Here is a 14,545-nt window from a genome sequence, read left to right as displayed (position 1 = left end):
AGTCTTTCCCATTCTATTCTTTTCCTCTATTTCTTTGCATTGATCACTGTGGAAGGTTTTCTTATCTCTCCTTGCTACTCTTTGAAACTCAGCATTCCGATGGATATATCTTTCCTTTTCTCTTTTGCCTTTAGCTCCTCTTCTTCTCAGTACATGGAATTCCCCAGGCCAGAAAACTGGAGTGGGGAGCCTTTCTCTTCTCCCATGGGTCTTCCCAACCTTGGGATCAAATCCAGGTCTCCCACATTGCAGGCGGATTCTTTACCAGCTAAGCCACTAGAAAAGCCCAATCTAGCTCTGTACACCCCCACATTTTCCTCCAGACACCAGCTCCTGGTCAGAAGACTTCTGATCAGCACAGCTCCATCTTGGAAAAGCTGGATCTCTTATTCCTTTCTCTGATCACAGAGAGCCCAACTTCTTTGTCCAGATTTATTTCATTTCTACTTAATTTATTTGACCTCTCTGAAACTTGTTTCCTCTGGGTGTTAGGTTTCTTGTGATCACACCTCAATCCCTTCCAAGACAAAATCACTAAGAATTATCAGGTCAATAAATACATTTGCCAGTTCTCTCATCCTTCACTTGAGCACCTCAATGTAAAATCCCTGATGAATGGATTCACAGCTCAAGTTCTCTGCTCCTACTAAGCTGAAGAAAGTTGCACAACAGTTACAACAGTACCTTTACAAGGGACAGTCATGGTTGAATCACACCATTTCTTGTCAACCTGTTACTGAACATAATCTCTGCCTCTCATTCCTCTCAAAGTGAAAGGAAAGTGAAATTAGCTCAGTCAAGTCCAACTCTTTGCACCCCATGGACTGTCACCTGTCAGGACTGTAGCCTGTAGCCTCTCCATGGACATCTCCAGGCCAGAATACTGAAGTGGGTAGCCATTCCCTTCTCCAGAGGGTATTCCCAGTCCAGGGATCAAACCCAAGTCTCCCTCATTGCAGGCAGATTCTTTACCATCTGATCCACCAGGGAAGCCCCAGAAAACTGGAGGTGGTAGCCTATCCCTTCTCCATCAGATCTTCCTGACCCAGGAATCAAACTGGAGTCTCCTGCATTACAGGTGGGTTCTTTACCAGCTGAACTAACAGGGAAGCTCTCTCAGAGACCATCACAAACTTTTACTACACTACTGGAGGCATTTTAACAACTTATGGCACCAAAGACTGCTAGCAGGAATTTGAAGTTCGACTCTTTAGAAAGATCAGTAGATAAGAAAGAATCTGGAAGTAAGTTGTTTACTAAAAATATATTTCACTTGGGAATTCCCTGGTGGTCCAGTGGTTAGGACTCCAAGCGTTTACTGCCAAGGGCTTGGGTTAAATCTCTGGTGGGTGAACTAGGATCCCATAAGATGTGAAACGTGGCATAAAATTTTTTTTAATTTTTTCATTGAAAATAATGTGTTCCACTTGGAACACTGATTGAACGAGAGCAGCAATACTGACCTGAGATAATGGTTTCCTGTTGCCACAGTTGAAACCCCCAATGAACACCATGTTGGGCATGATCGGCCGTGGATGCTCCACCACAAAATCTGCTCTAAACAGCCACAGGGATGCGGAGCCAAGAATCTCCCCCAGCGACACATCTCTCTGAAGAAGCTCAGAGGCCATACGTGCATAAGGAATGAAAGAAAAATGGCAAAGGTACTTCAGGCTCAGAGGGTAGAGCAAGTTCTTGACCCTTTGGAAGAATGTCATGTGGTCTGAATTCCTTGTTAACAACTTAGGAACATAAGAGAGAGGGTTTGGGCATGCTGTGCCCTCAATATCTAAGTCACAGGGAAGGAAACGCAAGAAAAACACAGCAGGAATGGACAGGTACTTAGCCAGCACTGCCCCACAGGGGTAAATAGGGTCCGTTAAAACCACATCAAAGGAACTGGCATTCAGGTCTCTGATCAGGTCCTTGTTATACAACAGTGCCTCACAAGACCTTACAAAGACCACAGACAGATTTTTCGTAGCTGTCATAGTTTTCCAAAACAGTGTTAGAAAATGTATTCTTTCAAAAAACATATCAAAACTGCCCATCAGGAAGTAATCAAAATCATCCTGGGTGTAGGGAATGGCGTAGGTTTTCTTGATGAAAAAGTCCTCTGCCTTGATGTGCACATTGACCTCCGGAATCAGGACCACTGCCTGGTGACCTCTGGCGTGGAGCTCCCGCACGGCCTCCCGCATGCTGAGCCAGTGGCTGCCCTCCATGGGGACCACCAGCACCTTCCCAGCCTCGGCCCATCGCCTGGCGCACAGACAGAGCAGGAGTCCAGCCAGCACCTGCCGCCGAAGCTGCAGTCCCAGGGCCATCTCCGCACAAACCAGAAGCAACTGACTTTCTGGTGGGGCTGTGCCTCCTATATTTGTTTCGTTTATCTTATGATCAAGTCACTTAAACAAAATGCCATGTCATTGGAAGGCAATGAGCCCTCCGAACATTAATCATTACAAGATAAATCTATGCCTGTGTTTCATCACCTCTGGTTTCACGCAAAGAAAGATCACTCCCCCTTTTCATGGAAAAACTCCTCTGACCTGCTGCTTCCACTGGGGAGCATTCGAGTTCACTCTCTTGTTCTTCATCCAAGACCCAAAACAAAGCTGTGCCTGCCCATTCCCTTGGTCACCTCCTACCTCTCTGCTCACCGTGTTCTCTGGGGCTGGACTGAACTCTGAGGAGTCACCTCTGCCCCAGTCCTCACCCAGAACCTCTGCTGCATGTGATCTTATCTGAGAACTCTTCAAACTCTTTCTCCCTATTTATGGGTGAACTCAGAGCACATCCAGGGAGATAATAATATATGACATTGCTGACAGCTTTCTCTTAGTGGATAGGGGACTCTCACTGTCCGTTTTTTCCTGTTCAACACTGGGACACCTCTTGCAATGTTCAGGCAAGAGTCTATTGGAGCAACTGTCAGACATCGAAATATCTGGAGGGATCCTTGAGGAAGAGAGCCGAAGAGTTGGTTAATTCTGTTTGCACTTCATGGAATAAGAATTGCTGTTATCTAAAGTGTCAGTGGGCAAGGTAACCCTTAGTGATGACACAGTGGAGTCAGAGAGGGCCAGCCCCCAAGATCTACACACCATAGGACAGGATGGAGCCATCCCCTGGCCTCAGAGGAGGGTCTCTGAATTCCTTTTAGGCTGCTGAAGGTGCCAATCTTTCGTTACTCTATTTAGGGACTGAGGCCTTTATTCATCTGGGCCTTTATTGCATCTTAGAGTTTATGTTCAGATTTTTCTCCAAGGTCAGTTACAGACCCAAGTCCTGATATGGATGGATTCCTCTAAAGCCAATGGGCTCCAGAGTTGGTGGGACCTTGCACAGTTGCTTGGGTCACCTGCCCGTGATGTCAGCCCTGATACAGAGACTGATGCCCACGTGTGCTCAGAGGACACTGACATCACGGAGTCCCTCCTGCACCTGGGATGACGGAGGAGCACTCCCTGAGCCACCCAGCTCCCTCTCTCACTGAGCACCCTCTTCTGCATCCGTGGCTTTGGCCAAAAGGACATCCTGTTCTGGGCCACATGATGGGCAGGCCGACGCTTCCCTTTGGGAGAAACTCATCCCCATTAGGGATGCATGTACGTTACAGATTCCCGTCCTGGGCAAACCAGTGTGCACCAAGACGCCTCCTGAGTCCCACAGGCTGTCCCTGTGCTGGAGGCCTTTGTTTTAACCCTCCTTGGAGTCTGTGGGCCCAAGGTTCTGCTGGAGCCCCAACAACAGCATCTATGCTCTCTTTTTCTGGATCTTCTTTCTGTCCCAGCCCTATAACTGCATGATTTCCCTAAGGCCCAGTTCCTGTCCTCTGCTCCCGGGTTTCACCCTATCATCTGTCCCCCTCATTCACTTCTATATACAGCCATGCAGAATTTCCTAAGTCTGTAGGATCAAGGCTGCTTATGTCTACTTTCAGGGTATAAACACATTGAAGGGAAGGAAGAAAGGTGGCTGAGAAGCTGGGTATTCATGTTTGCTGCTGCTATTGAACCTGCTGTCAGCGTTCTTAGCAAGAGAAGCTGCTACTTGGTTCTGCTGCCACCAGTGAATCTAGAAGCGCCTTATCTGGTGGCACAAACAGCAGGTAAGCTGGGTTGGATTACCTTTGCTCTGGTAAGAATTCAGTGACCCCTGTTAATTGTCCGGCTCTTAACTGCATGTCATAAAGATTACGGGACAACTCTCTGGCTTCCCTCACTGTGGTCAGCTGCCCTGTGTTTGGCACTCAGCCTACATGGATACTATGAACCAAGTAAGGGTACACAGTGCACTTATGGGATTGGTAAGGAGTATGGTGTTTTCTCTGCTACAGTGTGAGATATACATCTAGACTAGAAAAAAATAATTGAAGATGTATACGGCCTCATGCATAGGGAGATTTAACACTCTTACACTCTTGATTTTGCCCCCAAATTAAGCTATAGATGTAATGGCAGACTGAGAAAAACGTCACCAGGATTTGTATTATGAACAAAAATATATATATTTTTTAATTCACCTAAAAGCATTTTTCTGGTAGCTCCAATGGTAAAGAATCTACCTGCAATGCAGGAGACCCAGGTTCCTGGGGTCAGGAAGATCCTCTGGAGAAGGGAATGGCTACCCACTTCAGGATTCTTGCCTGGGAAATCCCATGGACAGAGGAGTCTGGTGGGCTACAGTCCTTCAAGTAGACACAAATTAGACACACTTAACTCTAAACAACAAGAGTCAAACACAACTTAGCTCTAAACAACAAGAACAAAAAGAATTTCTAGATTTTGATAGGAGTAGCTCCTATCATATTAATACTCCCACACATATTTGCCACACAACTTTTAAATAAATTTTTCAAATTAAAAGAGATAGACTTCACATATATAGTCAAGTTATTTTTGGCAAGGGTGCAAAAAATATTCAAAAGGGACAGTCTTTTCAGCAAATGGTGCCAGAAAAACTGGATGTCCAAATGTAAACAATGAATTTGGACTCTTACAAATGCCATATAAAAGTTCGACTCAAAATGGCTCAAAGACTTAAATGTAAGACCTAAACCTATAAACCTCTTTGAAGAAGACATAGCACAAAACTTCAGAACATTGCATTTTGCGAAGATTTCTTGAAAATTACACCAAAGCATAGTTAATGAAAAATTAACAAATTAGACTTCATGAACAAATTTTAAATGTGTGCATCAAGAGATATTATCAACAGAGTAAAAAGGCAAACCATAGAATGGAAGAAAATATTTATATTTGATCCCTGGGTTGGGAAGATCCCTTGGAGAAGGGAAAGGCTACCCATTCCAGTATTCTGGCTTGGAGAATTCCATGGACTGTATAGTCTATGGGGTCACAAAGAGTCAGACACGAAATATATCTGAAAAGGGATTAATATCCAGAATATACAGAGAACTTCTATAACTCAACAACAAAAGACCTGACTCAAAAATGGACAAAGGACTTAGACATTGGTCATATGTGCAAATGACCAATGAGCAATGAAAGATGCTCAACATCATTAATCACTAGGGAAATGAAAATCAAAACTTCAGCAAGATGTCAGGTCACACCTATTAGGGTAGCTATCATTAAGAAATAAAAGAAAGAAAAAAGATAACAAGCCTTGGAGAGGATGTGAAGAAATTGAACCCTTCATGTACTGTTGCTGAGAATATAAAATGGTGTAGTCGCTGTGGAAAACAGGATGGAAGTTCCTCAAAAAATTTTTTAAAAAAGCAGATGATCCAACCATTGCACTTGTGGGTATACACCCAAAAGAATTGAAAGCAGAGTCTCAAAGACATATTTGTACACCCATGCTCATAGCAAAATTATTCACAACACCCAGAAGATGGAAGCAACCCATGTTCACTGGCAGATGAACAGATAAGCAAACTGTGGTCTGTCTATACAACGGATTATTATTCAGTCTTAAAAAAAAGAAAGGAAATTTGAACAACATATACACAACACGAATAAACCTAGAGGCCAGCCTGCTAAGTGAAATACTAAGTATTGAAAAGAAAAATACTGTACGATTCCACTAACATGAGGAACCTAGAGTACTCAAATTCATAAAGACAGAAAGTAAAATGTGGTTCCCAAGAACTATGGACTGGGGGAAATGGGGAGATATTTAAGGGGTACAGAGTTTCAGTTTTTCATAATGAAGCATTCTGGAGATTGGCTGCACAGTAATGTGAGTATAATTAACACTATTAAACTGTACACATACAATGGTCAAGATAGTAAATCATGCTGGGGTATTGTGCCACAATTAAATATTTTGGAAAGGCAAACTTTATTACTAAAACACAACAGTCAAAACTTTGTGTGCCAATCTAGCATATTTTTAAAGTAAAAACTATTAAAAATTCTAAACGTAAATTGAGAAAATTCAGTTAAATTAAGAAATATTTTAAGATATCATTTTCAGAATTAGGGATGTTGGGTTTTCTAACAAAAAATTAAAATATACATCTTTTGGTTTATCTATGTAATGTTTACAAATGCTGATCATATGCTATTATGGTAGCCACTAGCTACACATGACTATTGAGCACTTGAAATATGTAGAGTCTAAATTGATATGTCTGTAAGTTAAACTATACACCAGATTTTGAAGACAGTATGAAATTTTAAAATGTGAAGTATGTCATTAATTAATTTACACTGAGAAAGTGGCCAAGATATCAGACTGGGGAGACCTTGAGATCACTTCCTCCCTCAGGCACAGCAATATTACAGTTTACAGAATAAATATTGATGAGAAAGACCTGAAGACTAGCTGAAAGAATCTTTCACAACTAAATATGTAAAGATGGAATGGCAACAAGATGTGTAGGAGAGGTAGAGACATGGTGTAAGCAAGACCTATACCCCTGGGCAAACAGTCCACAAATGTGGGATAATTACAATTGCAGATCTTCTCCCTAAGAAGTGAGGGATATGACCCCACATTGGGGTCCCAGCCTGGGGGTCCAGAACCAGGAAGAGGAGCTTCCAGAAAGCTGGGTTTGGAAGGTCAGCGGGGCTTCCTTTCAGGAGGGCCAGAAGCCATAGGACATAGAGACTCCACTCTCAAATGCATGTATGCTTAGTCACTTCAGTCATGTCCAATTCTCTGTAACCCCATGGACTATGGCCAACCAGGCTCCTCTGTCCATGGGACTCTCCAGGCAAGAACACTGGAGTGGGTTGCCGTTTCCTTCTCCAGTGATAAAGTATGAAGTGAGTGAAGAGAGTGAAGTGAAGTTGCTCAGTTATATCCAACTCTTTGTGACCACATGGACTGCAGGCTACCAGGCTTCTCCATCCATGGGACTCTCCAGGCAAGAGTACTGGAGTGGGTTGCCATTTCCTTCTCCACTACTCTTAAAGGGTACACACAAAATCTCACATACTTTAGGATGTAGGGAAGAAGTAATCTAAAAGGAACCTTGGTCAGACCCACCTGCTGATATTGAAGAACCTCCCAGAAAGGCAAAAGACAGAGATCATCCTGGGATATAGACATGAGCAGCAGCAATTTTGGAGAATTTCATTCTACAACAATGATACTGTGCCAGCAAGTGCTATTTGGACCATCCCTCTACCTTATTAACATCGGGACACAGCCTCACCCATTAGTTTGTCAGCACTATTTCTAGGATACTCCAGGTCAAGTAGCTAGTTGAGTGGAGACACAGTCATTCACTAGTAGGCCAGCTGCATTAACCCTCTGAGAGCAGGCCACCTGGGACCTGGCCCATTCACCAGAAGGCGCAGGACCAGGCCCTGTGCACCAGAGTGCCAAGGACCTGGACTCACCTACCAGTGCACCAGCATGAGCCCAGGACACCCCTGGACCTCACCCCCACCCTCCAGCAGACGGACACCAGCTCCAGGAAACTTGGGCTCTACAGACAGGGACTCCAGGGCCCAGATTAACCTACCAGAGGGCCACCATTAGATATACATGTAGACGTATGTGGCCCCAACACAGGAGCACTTAAATACAAATAGCAAGTATTAGCAGACATTAAAAGACAAGTTGACAGTACGCAACAATATTGCTGCTGCTGCTGCTAAGTCACTTCAGTCGTGTCCGACTCTGTGCGACCCCATGGACGGTAGCCCACCAGGCTCCCCCGTCCCTGGGATTCTCCAGGCAAGAACAGTGGAGTGGGTTGCCATTTCCTTCTCCAAAACAACAATATTAGGGTGATTTAAAATCCCACATACATCAATGCACACATCATTCAGAGAGAAAACCAATACGGAAACACTGGTCCTAAACAACACATTAGACCAGTTAGGCTTAATAGATATACATAGAACGTTCCATCCAAAAGCAGCAAAATACACATTCTTTTCAAGTGTACATGGTATATCTGTCTTGATAAATCACATGTGTGGTCACAAATCAAGTGTTACTAAACTTAAGAATACTGAAATCATATCAAACATCTTTTCCAACCATCATGTTATGAAACCAAAACTCAACTACAAAAAAAGCTGCAAAAACACATGGAGACAAAACAATGTGTTACAATCAATGGGTCACTGAAGAAATTAAAGAAGAAATTAAACAAATACCTCAAGACAAATAAAAATGAAAACATGATAATCCAAAATCTATGGGAAACAGTAAAAGTAGTTCTAAAAGGAAAGTTTTTAGCCATACAAGCATAGCTCATGAAATTTTAAAAAAAAACCTGAAATAACCTAAACCTACACCCAAAGTAACTAAAATGAAAAACCAAAACTCAGAGGTAATACAAAGAAAAAAATCTTAAAGCTTAAGTCAGAAATTTAAAAGATCAATGAAATAAAGAACTGATTCTTTGAAAAAATAAAGTTGATAAATTTTCAGTCAGAGTCATCAAGAAGAAAGAAAGTTCAGGTAAATAAAAGCCAAAATGAGAAAAGTGAAGTCACAGTAAACACACAAAACATATAAAGGATCATAAGAGATTACTGTGAACAGTTATGTGCCAATAAAATGAACAATTAGAAGACATGGACAGATTCTTAGAAATGGACCACATCCCAAGACTGAATCAGGAAGAAATAGAAAATATTAACAAAACAATTACTAGTAATGAAATTGAATCAGCAATCAAAAGATCTCCCACAATTGAAGAATACAAAAGCTATAAGAGACCTAAAGTCACGGAAGTTAAAGTAAATTAAGTACATGAAACACAAGTCAGCAAAAAAAACAAAAAACAAATGGCTAACTCAGTGGATTAAGAAACAAATCCTGCCCCCAAGAGTCCTATTTCAATTAAACCCAAATATTCAGGGTTAACATGAGAAGACAGTGAAACTGTGAGGAAAGTCGTAGTTCCCATCATGGAAACTTGGGGTGGAGTGGTCAGGGCTGGGTCAGATTTGGTGATGTGGTCAAATCTTTCCACTTTGAGACTCGGTTCTCAGCATCACTGCCCCCACCTTCACTGCATTCATAGGCTCAGTTTACCTCCTTCCAGCCCCCACCACTACCCTTTGATGACCTCGATATCCCACCTTGAAGACCTACATGACACGCAATCCAACCCCGTACATCACCACATTTTACTCCAGACACCAAGTCCTGGTCAGAAGACTTCTGGTCAGCACAGCTTCATCTCTGAGAAGTTGGGCTCAATTATTCCTCTCTGATCACGGAGACCCCAACTTCTTTCTCTGGTGTTATCTCACTTCCACTTACTCTACCTCTCTGAAATTTCAGATTCCTTTTGGTGTTTAAGTCTCCTGCAACCACAATCCTTTCCAAGACAAAACCACTATCAGTTCAACAAATGCCATCTGCTATTCTTTCCTCCTTCTATTGAACACCCTCAGACAAAAACTCCTGATGGATGGATTCTCAGCTCAACAAACATGCTCCTACTCAGCTGGAAAAAATGAGACAATGGTTACAACAGTGCCTTCACAAAAGGGCAATCACAGTTGAATAACAAATACCATCACTTATCAGTCCTATTACAGACCCTCATCTCTGACTGTCACTCCTCTCAAAGACCATCACAACCTTTACCACACTACTGCAGGCACTTTAACAATTCACCACAACAGAACCTGTTAGAAAGAGAATGAGAGGTAGGAACTTTTAGAAAGATCAATATATATTAAGCACCTGGAAGTAAGATATTTGTAAAAACTATGTTTCACTTGGGAACTCCCAGGCAAGCCAGTGGTTAGGACTCAAGCCATCATTGCCAAGGGCCCAGGTTCAAATCCTGGTTGAGGAACTAGATCCCACAAGCACCGCAGCATGGCAAAAAAAAAAAAAAATTTAATTAAAAAAGCATGTGTTCCACTTAGAACACTGATTAAATAAAAGCAGCAATACAGATCTGAGATTATGGTTTCCTGTTGGCACAGTTGATACCCCCAATGAACACCATGTTGGGCATGATTGGCCGCGGGTAGTCCATCACAAAGTCTCCTCTGAACAGCCACACGGATCCAGAGCCAAGAATCTCCCCCAGTGACACCTCTCTCTGAAGAAGCTCAGAGGCCATACATGCATAAGGAGTGAAAGTAACTTGGCAAATGTACTTCAGGTTCAGAGGATAGAGCATGTTCTTGACCCTTTGGAAGAATGTCATGTGGTCTGAATTCACTATTAACAACTTAGGAACAGAAGAGAAAAGGTTTGGGCATGCATGCCCTCAAAATCTAAGTCACACAGAGGGAACACAATAAATAAATAAATACGGCAGAAATCAACAGGTACTTAGCCAGCCCCTGTGTGGAAGACAGCAAATCAACCAGGATGGCACGCTCAGGAAGGACTGATGCTGAAGGTGAAACTCCAATACTTTGGCCACCTGATGCAAAGAGCTGAGTCACTGGAAAAGATCCCGATGCAGGGAAAGATTGAGGGCAAGAGGAGAAGGGGTGACAGAGGATGAGATGGCTGGATGGCATCACCGACCTGATGGACACGAGTTTGAGTAAGCTCCAGGAGTTGATGATGGACAGGGAGGTCGTCCATCATCATGATGGACAGGGAGGCCGTGTGCTGCAGTCCGTGGGGTCGCAGAGTCGGACACGACTGAGCGAGTGAACTGAACTGAACAGCGGAGCGCGTTGTCTAGCACTGCGCATGCGCCTGAGGAGGTGCTTGCTTGGTCCCGGGCGTGCGGGTGCCTGACCGAGCTCCACCTAAAGAGCTGCGGCATTACTACTACCTCATGGCTGTGTCTGTCGGGTCAGCCACGAGAGGAGGGAATACAGCGTGTCTGCTGCTATGGCTGCGGTGCCAACCAGGAGAGAAGAAATGCGTCTGCAGTTTCCACGGCTCCTTGAGTCTTGTTCCAGCCTCTTGGCTTGCGCCTTGCCTACCACGGGTTCAACAGTGCGCAAGTGAGATACAGTGAAACAATTGTTGCTGTGAACTGGATCGGCAAGACAGGCCCCCCCCCCCCCCCGGGGTACATAGGGTCCCTTAAAAGTGCATCAAAGGGACTGGCATTCAAGTGCCTGATCAGGTCCTTGGAATACAACAATCCCTCAAAAGACCTTACAGAGAGCAAACGAACAGTCGTTACAGACACCATAGCTCCAAGAAACAGTGCTAGCAAACATCCTCTCTCAAAAAGCAGATGAACATGACCCCTCATGAGAGAATCATATTCTTCCTGTGTATCAGGAACCGCATAGATTTTCATGGTGAGAAAGCGCTCTGCCTGGGTGTGTATATTCACCTGCAGAGGAACAGCCACTGCTCAGTGGCCTTGGGCCTGGAGCTCTTTAATGGCCTCCCTGCATGCTAAGCGAGAGGCTGCCCCCCATGGGGACCACCAGCATGTTCCCAGGCTCAGTCCATCGCCTGATGTACAGACAGAGTAGGAGTCCAGCCAGCATGCCATGGAAGCTGCAGTCCCAGGGCCATCTCCACACAAACCAGAAGCTTCTGAGTCTCTGGTCAAGCTATGCCACCTATATTCCCTTTATCTTATCAAGTCACATAAGCAAAATGGCATGGCATTGGAAGGCAGTTTGCCATCCATACATTAATCATTACAGGATAAGTCCATGCCTGGGTTTCATCACCTCTGATTTCACCCCGGGAAAGTCCCTTCCTCCCTTATCTTGGAAAATCTCTGACTCTGCTGCTCCCAGTAAGGAACATTCTAGGTCACTGAAATGTTTGTCATCCAATTCCCAAAATGTTTGTAATCCATCCAAAGGCTGCATGGGTACATTCCCTTTGATCACCTTCTGCTAATCACACTCTACAGGGCTGGACTGAACTCTCAGAAGTCACCTCTGTCCCAGTCCCCACCCAGAACCTCTGGTGCACGTGACCTTATCTGAGAATTCTTTAAACTCTTTCCCCCGATTGATGAGTGAACAAGGAGCACTTCCTTGTTCACTTCCAGGGAAACATATAACATCACTGAGACAGCTTTCTCACAGCAGGAGGGAACCTGGTATCTTTTTGTTCCTCTTCCACACTGAGACACCTCTTCCACTGTTCAGGGGGAGAGTCTGTTGGAGGAGCTGTCATATATGAAATATCTGATGAAATTCCTGATGAAGACAACAGAAGTGATGTTTGAAACACCTGTATGTATCAACTTCCTGGAATAAGAGTTGCTATTTTCTAAAGCATCAGTGGGCAAGGCAACACGTCACAATGACACAGTGGGGTTAGAGAGCAGCAGTCCCAAAGATCTGCACACGCTGGACATCAGGGAGCTGTCCCCTTGGCCCCAGCCAGTCTCTCTGAATCCTCTTCTGATGCTGAAGTCATCAGTCCTCTGCTACTGTGTTTAGGGACTGGGGTTTACCTTAATCTGGACTTTTATTATATCTTATAGTTTATGTTCAGATTTTTCTCCAAGGTCAGTTACAGTGTTGAGTCCTGATAAGGATAGATTCCTCCAAAACAGAGGGGCTCCTGAATTTGTGGGACCCTTCTGAGGTGGGGCCTGTGCAACTGCTTGCATCTCAGGCCCATGAGGTGGCCCTGCTACAGAAATTGATGCTCATGTGTGCTCAGCAGGATATCACATCTCTGTGTCCCATCTGCCCTGGGGATGATGTGGGAGGACTTCTTGGGCTGCCCAGCCCCAGACCAGCAAAAATGTGATCAGCAGCCCTGTGTTTGCCATTCAAAGTAACACATACACTAAGCCAACTAAGGCTACACAGTGCACTTGGGGGATTGGAAACTGATGGTATTTTCTCTGGTCCAGTTAGAGCTTTAAATCTACACTAGAATAAAATAAATGAAGAGGCATACAACATCATGCCTAGGAAGAATGAACACTCTAACTCTTGATTTTGCACCAAATTAAGGTATAGATAAAATGGTAGGCCAAGTCAAATCTCATTGAGTTTTGTAATATGACCAAAAAAATTCACCTAGAAGCATTTCTGGTTTCTGATAGGAGTGACTCCTATCAGATCAGTGCTCTCAAACAACTTTTAAATACATTTTTCAAGTAAAAGAGATAGACTTCACTTAAATGGTCAAGTTATTTTGGGCAAGGCTGCACAATATTCAATAGGGATGGTCTTTTCAACAAATGGTGCTAGGAAAACTGGGTGTCTGAATGTAAGCAATGAAATTGGACTCTTACTAATGCCATATATTATATTTGTTTAATTGCTAATTCGTGTCAGACTCTTTTGCAACCCCACCAGGCTCTTCTGTCCATGGAATTTCCTAGGGGAGAATACTGGAGTGGGCTGCCATTTCCTTCTCCAGGGATCTTCCTGACCCAGAGACTGAACCTTTGTCTGCTCCACTGACAGGCATATCCTTTACCATTGAGCCACCAGGGAAGCCCAGTGCCATATAAAAGTTCAACTCAAAATCAAAGACCTAAATGTGAGACCAAAGCTATAAAGTTCTTCAGACTAGACATATGAGAAAACAACACAACATTGTATTTGGCAAAGATTTCTAGAAATTACACCACAGAATAGCTAATAAAAAATTAAAAACTGGACTTCATGAAAAAATCTTAAATGTGTGCATCAAATGATATTAACAACAGAGTAAAAGCACGGAGTTGCTAGAATACATTCAAGCTTAAGATACACATATATAAGTATTTATGTATGAACTTCATGTTGTATTAGTTGCTCAGTCGTGTCCGACTCTTTGCGACCCCACGGACGGTAGCCCACCAGGCTCCTCTGTCCAGGGGATTCTCCAGGCAAGAATACTGGAGTGGGTTGCCATTCCTTTCCCCAGGGGATCTTTCCAACCCAGGGATCGAATCTCAGTCTCCCACATTGCAGGCAGTTTCTTTACTATCTGAGCCACCAGAGAAGCCAAGACCAAAAAGGCACACCATAGAGTGGGGGAAAACATTTACAAATATATCTGATACAGGATTAACATCCAGAATATATAGAGAACTCGTGAAACTCAACATCAGCAAAAAGACCTGATTCAAAATGGACAAACAACTTAGACACTTCTCGAAAGAATATGTGCAAATAACCAATAAGCATTGAAAAGATGCTTAACATGATCATTAGGGAAATGCAAATCAAAGCTACAATGAGATGTCTCCTCACAC

General features: G+C 43.6%; 1 protein-coding gene and 1 pseudogene across 1 annotated transcript in view; both read right to left on the bottom strand.

The window, feature by feature from the left end:
- Window positions 1-14,545, bottom strand: part of LOC136164920 (UDP-glucuronosyltransferase 1-6-like) — a 127,139-nt gene that overhangs the window by 58,696 nt on the left and 53,898 nt on the right. The window lies entirely within an intron of this gene.
- LOC136155457 (UDP-glucuronosyltransferase 1A3 pseudogene) lies at window positions 1,335-2,327 on the bottom strand (annotated as a pseudogene).

The sequence above is a fragment of the Muntiacus reevesi genome, chromosome 1 (assembly GCF_963930625.1).
Source record: "Muntiacus reevesi chromosome 1, mMunRee1.1, whole genome shotgun sequence".
NCBI lineage: Eukaryota > Metazoa > Chordata > Mammalia > Artiodactyla > Cervidae > Muntiacus > Muntiacus reevesi.
The sequence above is the reverse complement of the archived record's forward strand: the minus strand, read 5'-3'. Positions and strand labels throughout refer to the sequence as shown.